The sequence below is a fragment of the Augochlora pura genome, chromosome 9, assembly GCF_028453695.1.
Source record: "Augochlora pura isolate Apur16 chromosome 9, APUR_v2.2.1, whole genome shotgun sequence".
NCBI classification, from domain to species: domain Eukaryota; kingdom Metazoa; phylum Arthropoda; class Insecta; order Hymenoptera; family Halictidae; genus Augochlora; species Augochlora pura.
The window spans coordinates 2,345,154-2,353,360 of record NC_135780.1 but is presented as its reverse complement, the minus strand read 5'-3'; the positions used below and the strand labels follow the sequence as shown (position 1 = coordinate 2,353,360).

Sequence of the window (8,207 nt, the reverse complement as noted above, 5' to 3'; positions counted from 1 at the left end):
GCATGGCGGTATCGATGTCGGATCGGTCGAACGATTTTCGCGGGCCCCGGCGGAATAGAAACCGCGTCGAAAGATCGAAAGTAAAGGACGGGGGACGCGAGATTGGGAAACGCTGCGCGCGCGCGCTCGCGCGGTGCCCGTGTGCGCGTACGCTTTGTTCGTTTCTCGGCTTTTAAGAGCGTGTCTCGCATCGGTGCACGGCAATTATATCGACGTGTGTGTGAAAGCCGACAAGAGATACATCGGACACCGTTCACTGTGCACGTCTCGTTTGGTACCGAGCCTGTGCTGGCTTTACAAAGGCTTCCCCAGTGCATCGTCGACCGAAGACCAAATTTTCTTTCAGCTCGAAACCGAGATATCCCGCGAGAAAGATGACCACTTTGATATTTAACGTCTTTGTGCGACAGCTGTGTGCGCAAATGCATTCTTATAGCTCTCTTGTGAGAAACACGGGCGGGCCGGATGGGGAATGTGGATCAGTGGAACCGGCGGTGCCATGATCAGACCGTTGATTTCGGCGAGCCACGGACCAACCAATAGGATTTAGGATCTAGGATCTCAGCACGAAGATAAACGTGATCGAAACGAGAATTTTATACGATCGTGTAAAATGCAATTTTATAGGTTCCCAAAGAGTACAATTGCAGAAGCTATGATTCCATTCATTTATCCGAAGTAGAATCGTGTAAAATACGACATTGCGCATTTATTTGTAACAGAATTGAAGAAAATACGAGTTCGCACGTTTATCTGAAGCAGAATCGAGTAAAATATGACTTCCTACATTTGCCCGAAGCAGAATCGAATAAAATACAACTTTCTACGTTTATCTGAAGCGGAATCGAATAAAATACGACTGTGCACGTTTATCTGATTGAACGAAATATGATTTTGCATAGTTTTATGAATACGAGTCTCTACAATGAGCCAATGAATGTGTCATTATCGAATTGCTTACTGTTCACCGGCAACTAAAGGGCAATTTCATGGATGCAAAATATTCTTGACGATAATAGACTCCTTATTAACCCTTTGACTACTGTCGGCGCCTATTGGCGTCCGAAACGTGTTGTCATCCCAGTACTGTAGACGCCAATAGGCGTCCAGATCAAATTCCGCCTGTTTCGCCCATTTATTATTAAATTTGATGATTAAATATTGTAGAAAAAGCTTAAAATTAATGTTCACTTCAAGTAATATTGTTTTAATGTAATAGAATTCAGTATATTGAATATTTTAATATACTTCTTCAGAAAAACAAAAAACTTCACCGTACCCAGCGGACGTCGCGACTTAATTCGTGTCGTACCGTAGGCCGGTGCTTGCCAAAGTCTGCCGTAGCCAAAGGGTTAAAATTCTTTTCATCGTCCTATAATCCACAAGTCCCTTGACATAATTGCAAGTACATCTTTCCTCAGAATTTAACCCTCTTAGTACCGAACAACGATATATCGTTGTTGGCTATTCTTGGAAAAATATTTTTCTTAATATTTTTATTAAACAACAATTTCATTTCTTATTTCTCCTCCCCTTTTTGAAATTCTTATTTTGTCAGGCTTTTTAAAATTCTTGCAATTTCTTTCTGAAACTTGATCAAACTTCGTCAAACGAGTTTTAAACATTTCGCTCGGATACAGACTCGTTTGGCCGTTACTAAAAGGGTTAAAATACCATACATACTCGAGTTCAACGAAATCAACACAGCGTCCCACGGAGCAATTCCTGCCAAGAACATCCGGAAACACGAAGATTCACTGTCTTTTTCTGTCGGAGTCCCACCAAAGGGAAAATCCAACGACCCGTACGCATCGTTCGCATCGTTGATCCATGATTCATGGATCTCCGCGTGGCGAACGGTTTCTCTCGATTACCGGGACGAACTTCGTAGATCACGCGAGAGGAGAATCTCGTTCCAAGAAATTACTTTCCTTGTGATACGGGGAAGAGAAGAAGAAGAAACAGGAGAGAGAGAGAGAGAGAGAGAGAGAGGGAGAGAGAGAGAGACAGAGAGATGATTACAGGAAGTTGTCAGCCGGTTCAGAAGATCCGTCGATAAGAAGTGACGATCAAACGGTTCGTAACGTTTACGTTAACGGGGGATCAGCACGGTTAATTGCTTCCTGCCGTTGTCGGTGTACCCGTCATCCGAAATTAGGAACTTCGTGATCCCGTGTGTGCAGTCGAAAACGCCGCCGGTCCGTTTCTAATATTTAAAAATAAACAGCTGGCAGCGGCCGGCCTTTCCGGACCGCCTCGGGACAATGGTCGCCGAACCCGTTGCTTGCTTTCTAATCACACGTCCGCGAGTATTTTAGGCATAGCGTAGGGCCTCGGAATCATGGGGAACGATAGCGAGGTATTATTCCTTTATTATTTCACGGGATTTGTTCCGTTCCCCTGTTTACAATCCGCGGGGTCCGGGAATTGCGCGCGAAATAGCATTAAAACTCTTCGAGCTAGTTTTATCGCGCACTTGTAGCTCGTTTTAATTTTATTTTTGCAGGTAGGCGTTAAATGAATACCTGGAACGTCGCACAGTTGGGTAAATGAAAAAGTTGCGCCAAAATCAATGAACATTGGACAGAAATAAGATGCAATGACAGATGAAAAATAGAGGGAATGTAGTGTGAACATTTCTTGAGATATCTACAATTTTTTAATTTCTTCTCTGGTTTTTCAATTGTCCACGTCCTTGGCATGCAACAAAAAATCTGAAAAAATTCTATGACATGCGGCTTGTAGTCCAAAATAAGCCAGGCTTCTTTTTCAAGATTTTAACAAGTCACCGTAACCATTATGCATCACGTCTGTCGCATATAACTAAACCTAATTTTTGGCTAGTTTTAAAAACTAATTTTTATTGTAATATATTCGAGCAAACTAAATTTTACTAAGATAAAGAACTGAAGTACCATCCTCGATAAATTTAATTACTCCGATTTCAATATGACAATTAAAATCGCTTCGGTTTTGTGTGAATTTTGTGGTTGATTTTCGGCGCTTAACGCGTTCGCGAACAGGGATGTTTGCATAATCTGCCGGAAGTTAAATACAATTAAAAGCGACTATATCCTGGCGCGACAATTTCAGAGATTTCCGAAGATCGAGTCTGTTCCGTTTCACGTTCGCTGTAACGGGTCGGGACAGGGGTCTACGTGTTTCCTGATCACATTATCAGCGGAACTTATCTAATCTGTTCGATAGCATGCAACTATCGACGAAGGCTGGAATTTTGCAATTTCGCGAGCCTCGGTAAGCCGTTCGACGACACTCGGCCCCGATCGAGTGTACACGAGCGATTCCATTTCGACCGAGCGGAATAATGAACGGAACAATGGACGGCGGTTCACTTAACACTTTCACGGCCAAAAGCCTCGCAAAATTCATCGAATTAAGTATATTAACCCTTTGCACTCGAGTGATGACTCTGAGGCACCACTGAAATTATTCCAATTCATTCCCAAATAATTTTTGCAGCAATACGGTTTAGGATTTGAAAAATTGTCGAGGAACAAAACTGTTGGCAGGAGTCACGAGAATAAATTTTGTATGCATAAAAATTGATTTTGTTAAATAGAATGGTAATGCCAGGAACCAGAAAAATTATTTCGAATTCACAGTTAAAATGGCTCCGAGTGCAAAGGGTTAATTAATAAGTATTTTATTCGATTCAAACATATATGATTATACCTCCAACATGTATCTCTCGTGAATCTCAATAAAATGAATAAACCATAACCTCCGTAATAAATATACCTCCAACATGCATCTCTTGCGAATCTCGATAATAAATTAATAACTAATATATAATAATAAATTAATCATGATTAATTAATAAATCTAAGCGTTGATTAGCGTAAAAATTAATTTCGAAAAATTAAATTTGAAACAATTGTTGTCCGCGTATGGTTGAATCGGCAGTCAATCAAGAAGAAAAAATAAGTAAGCAAAATGAGGGCCACGTGTTGCTAAAGGTAAGAGCGGCAGATTTTCTCATTCCATTAAGCGACTTCGTTTAAAACGGGGGAGATCTCCCCGTACGGTTGGTTAAGTGTTAAGTGCCGACACTCCGAACGAGCTCTATCAAGGAGACTCGAAGATACGCGGAAGGTTGATTTCGAGACTCGCGCGGACGTCGCGTGTTGAACGAGCCAGAAAATCGGAATCTGCATAAAAAAAGAAATGTTTAACGAGCTATCGAGACACGTCGGAAAAAGACATTGCACGGACTGACGGATGGGATTCGAGCAAGGTGCTCGGACTCGCGCGATTGTGATTCGAGGCGCCGTCCGATTCCGCATAAATTTCGCGCTTCCTTATGTCCGAGCGAACGTGTCGGAGCACAGTTTCTCTCCTGAATTGCATCGGCCTTGAGGTGGCGAGGGAACGACGCAGTTCACACGAATCCGCGAGGCTCTTTGTTCGGAGCCTCCTTCGTCGGCCGCTATTGCCGTCGAAACTCGTAGAACGAAGTCGACGCCGGCCATTCGTTGCACGGAACGCAACAGCGACTCCGATTAGGCTCACTCGCTGTACGGCTGCTACGCGGGTCTCGACGCGTAACGCTGCCTCTTATCGTTCGTCGCACGATGAACGAAGCATATTTATGTAAGCCTTCGGAGAACAATTGACGTTTTATCGGGACAGCCGAGTTTTCCGTCTCCGACGAGCGAGACTTTATTTTTAAACACGAGCGTTCACAATTTCGGCGGTTTTCAGTGTGCACGGTGGTCATTCCCTTCGATTTTATGACCCCTGTACTCGGGGATTCTCATTTCAAAATGTATCTTGATGAACTGCAATTACGTTCGTCGCGCGACAAGACTTAATTATGGTGATTACTGCAGGGTACATCTAATTGCAGCCTGTTGCATTCCTGATGAAGTAGACTCGTTCAATAAACTAAACGTACAGTTAATAATAGTTTAATGGTTTGATGATAGTATCGTTTAAAATTCGTTGCACAAATTATTGCATTTCATTTGTCGTATTTTATTTAATCCTACTTAATTCTATTCCATTTTATCTTACTTCGTTTCACATTATTTTCTTGTTCTTTTTTTTTTTATTACACATATTTTATTCTATCGCAATCAATCAAACTCATAAAATAAACTAAACGAGGAAAAGGTGAACCGCGTTCGATAGTGATAATGTGTACAGTGATTGCTCGGTCTTTAAAATAAGTTCGGATTCGTCCGGCTAATAAACCAGCTCGAGCCACGGATGAATATGCAATCTTCTTGTCGCGGCGCGTCCGCTAATGACCGCGTAATCGTAAGATCGATGTATCAAAGCTATTTCGACACGCGGCATTTACAAAACGACCGGATGACATTCGACAATCGATCACCGATTTCGTATCATCGAACTCGTCTTATCGTTTCAGCTCAACTGCGCGGCCGAGGATCGATCCCCGTCCTAATTGCTGGCTAATAAATCCGACTTTTTACGCGACCCAAGTCGGCGAGTCTCTAGCCAATCCGGTTAAAACGAGATTTCTCAATGAAATTCACGATCGAGATAAGAGGAGCGGTTGCGACAGAGGATACTGGTTCGAGGAAACGGCGACGTCGCGATGAAAATACGACGTAGAGCAGCTGTCAAAGCGTGCGCTGCCGCACAGCTGATTGCTATTATGTAAGCCCTCGAACGCGTAGCTGAACGCATTGCGTCGTAAAGCGTCGATTATACGCCAGCGGACGCCTAGGACACGATGTCCGTTCGTCGGGAAGTCGAAAACACGCTGTCGTTTCACTTTAAAACACCAATTCGTCGTCCGCGAACGAGTCTTCGAACCGCGTCTGTAGCCAGTTCGCTTCTGGCGACATGCTTTCGATCTAAAGTTTCGAAGATGTAATCTCGGAACCTGTGCTAACTGAACAGATAAGTCGCGACACCGCTCGAGATTAACAATTTATCTGTCGGAAGTCAGCTGACCATTTTTGAGCTCGATAAAATAATATGAAACTCTATACGTACACTGTTATTTAAACTTCGTACGATATAACATTCACAGTACTATGTACACAATATTGTATGTATTCATAGTACTCTTCGAGTACTCATTAGCACGCCAATACCACTAATAACCCTAATTCGTGCAGCGAGACACTTGAGGACCAATTGCGTCTGTCTCAACACGAGGAAAATGTGTGAAGGATTTATTGGATGATCTGCGCTTCAATTTCATCTTCGCGCAAATTATGAATTTATACAAATTTGTTCTTTTAAATGTTTTTCATAGGTTACTACGATGGTGTTCCTGCTGCAATTACTGTGTGCAATTACTGTGTCAATCGCTGCAGTTTAATGAAACAGTTAGATAAATCAGCTAAAGGAAACTGAGCTGGCATTATAAATTCTAATGATCCGCAATTACCAGCGATAGCTCTATGTGGGTTAACCAAATTAAATTGAACATGCCGCGAAATTAGTATGCTATGTTTACACAGTAAAATGTTTTATTTCCGAGTAATAGATTTCTGTAAACGTCTACCCACAACTCCAACACAGTAAAACAATTACCGTGAATTATAAAATTTACATTTCTTTTGAATCTTAAATCTAAGATTTCAATTTGCAAAAAAAATTAATGAAATCGACAAAACCATTAATCAGTGAATTCTTCATGCACCCACCACCACCTAGCTAGAACATCCACCGTGCTAAAAAGAATTCAAACAATTTATAAAATCAACAGATACACATTTGTACACTTTTTATAAACATATTTCATTTGAATTAAACCTATTTTGCAAAAAGAATGTGTACAATTTAGAAAATGTGAATTCCGACAGAACCCCACACATCTGCATCCCTCTCTAAGCTAGGCTCATCCACCCACAGAGGGTGTCGCTGTCCTCCATCTCCAAAACAACACCCATCCGTCGAAAATACATAAACCATACTCCTGTTTCCTAATAGAGCATCAACAAGGATCGGAAAGGATGATGATAATAAAAGATGTTGAAGAGAAATCGACGAGGATGCCGAGCTTGGCATATCCCACGTCTAGGTTCCGGAAACAAACAGACGGCGGCGACGTGGCCGCAATCCGCGCAGGCTAACTGCATCGGGGAACTCTGTCCGTTGCACACAGGTAGGCATGCCAGAGCGTTTCGCATCGCGGCGAATAGAAGGGACCGGAGGAGCGTTCTACGTTGCGGTATGGATCGATCGAGCGGTCGGAAAGCCGACGGAAAAGATTGAACGGGGAACAGAGCGAGATGACTTTAAGACGGTACAAGAATATCGCTAGGGAATCGGGTCAAGGATTCGCGTTGGATCTCGAAGAGGCTACGAGACGCCCGTAATATCTCGGCAATGATAGATCAGATCAGGTCTACTCACTGTTGCCTCGTTGTATGCACCCGACCTCCTAGATGTCACCGGATATTATATCCCTGGACGATCGACCTGGCGACCACGGGCTCGCTCTCTCTCGCAGACTCTCGTCTCTCCGTCTGTCTCTCTTGGCGCTCACTCGCGATCTTATATCGCCGCGATCATCAAGCCAGATGGACCCTTCGCGACACCCGAGCAGAGGTTAGAGTGTATAAAAAAAAAAAGGGAACCAGTGCTGTGTGCCGAGAGCACCGACACACGAACGTGCCGCTCGCCGTCCACCGTTGAACTGATTTCTGGCTCCTTTGTTTAGTAAACAGAAACAGCTGAGCCGCGCTACTGGTTACGCTGGTGGAGGTGGCGGGAGACAGGTCTCCTCTCTACGACGCGCGACCACTGCACCGCGCAAGCACGCTGCTTGACAGGTCACGTGGCCTCGGCCGCGCGGCCAATCGCCGGACGACTCGATTCAGGGCCGTAGCGTTTGTGGCTCCGCAGTGGTTTGACCTTTAGAGCACCGTTGCTACATCCGGAGGAAAATGTCAAATTTGCTGGCTGCAATCGACAGTTTCGCCCTGTCGCGGTATCCTCGCAGTTTCCTGGACCCAGTATACATTTCTCTGTATCGAAAATTCTTTGTGGTCCCTTTTTCTTGAGAACGATGCAACGTGGAAAATGGTGGTTAACTTTTACAAGATTTTTAGTCCAGTTTAGAACGAGGAACTGTTTCTGCCTAGTGGTTATTTAATTATCACTCAATTCTAGTATCATCTGCTGCAATTCGTCATATGTTGCAGTTCATTGTTTTTATTTGAACTAATTAGTTGTACTATCGTTTACATTAATTTGTATTTGTT

General features: G+C 43.4%; 1 protein-coding gene across 1 annotated transcript in view; it reads right to left on the bottom strand.

Moving 5' to 3' along the window:
* Positions 1 to 7,754, bottom strand: part of Mlt (tubulin folding cofactor E like protein mlt) — a 22,570-nt gene extending 14,816 nt beyond the window's left edge. The window contains exon 1 of the mRNA XM_078190114.1: positions 7,357 to 7,754. The gene's annotated coding sequence lies outside the window, so the exon portion shown is untranslated. The remainder of the gene's footprint in view (positions 1 to 7,356) is intronic.
* Between the last annotated feature and the right edge of the window lie 453 nt (positions 7,755 to 8,207).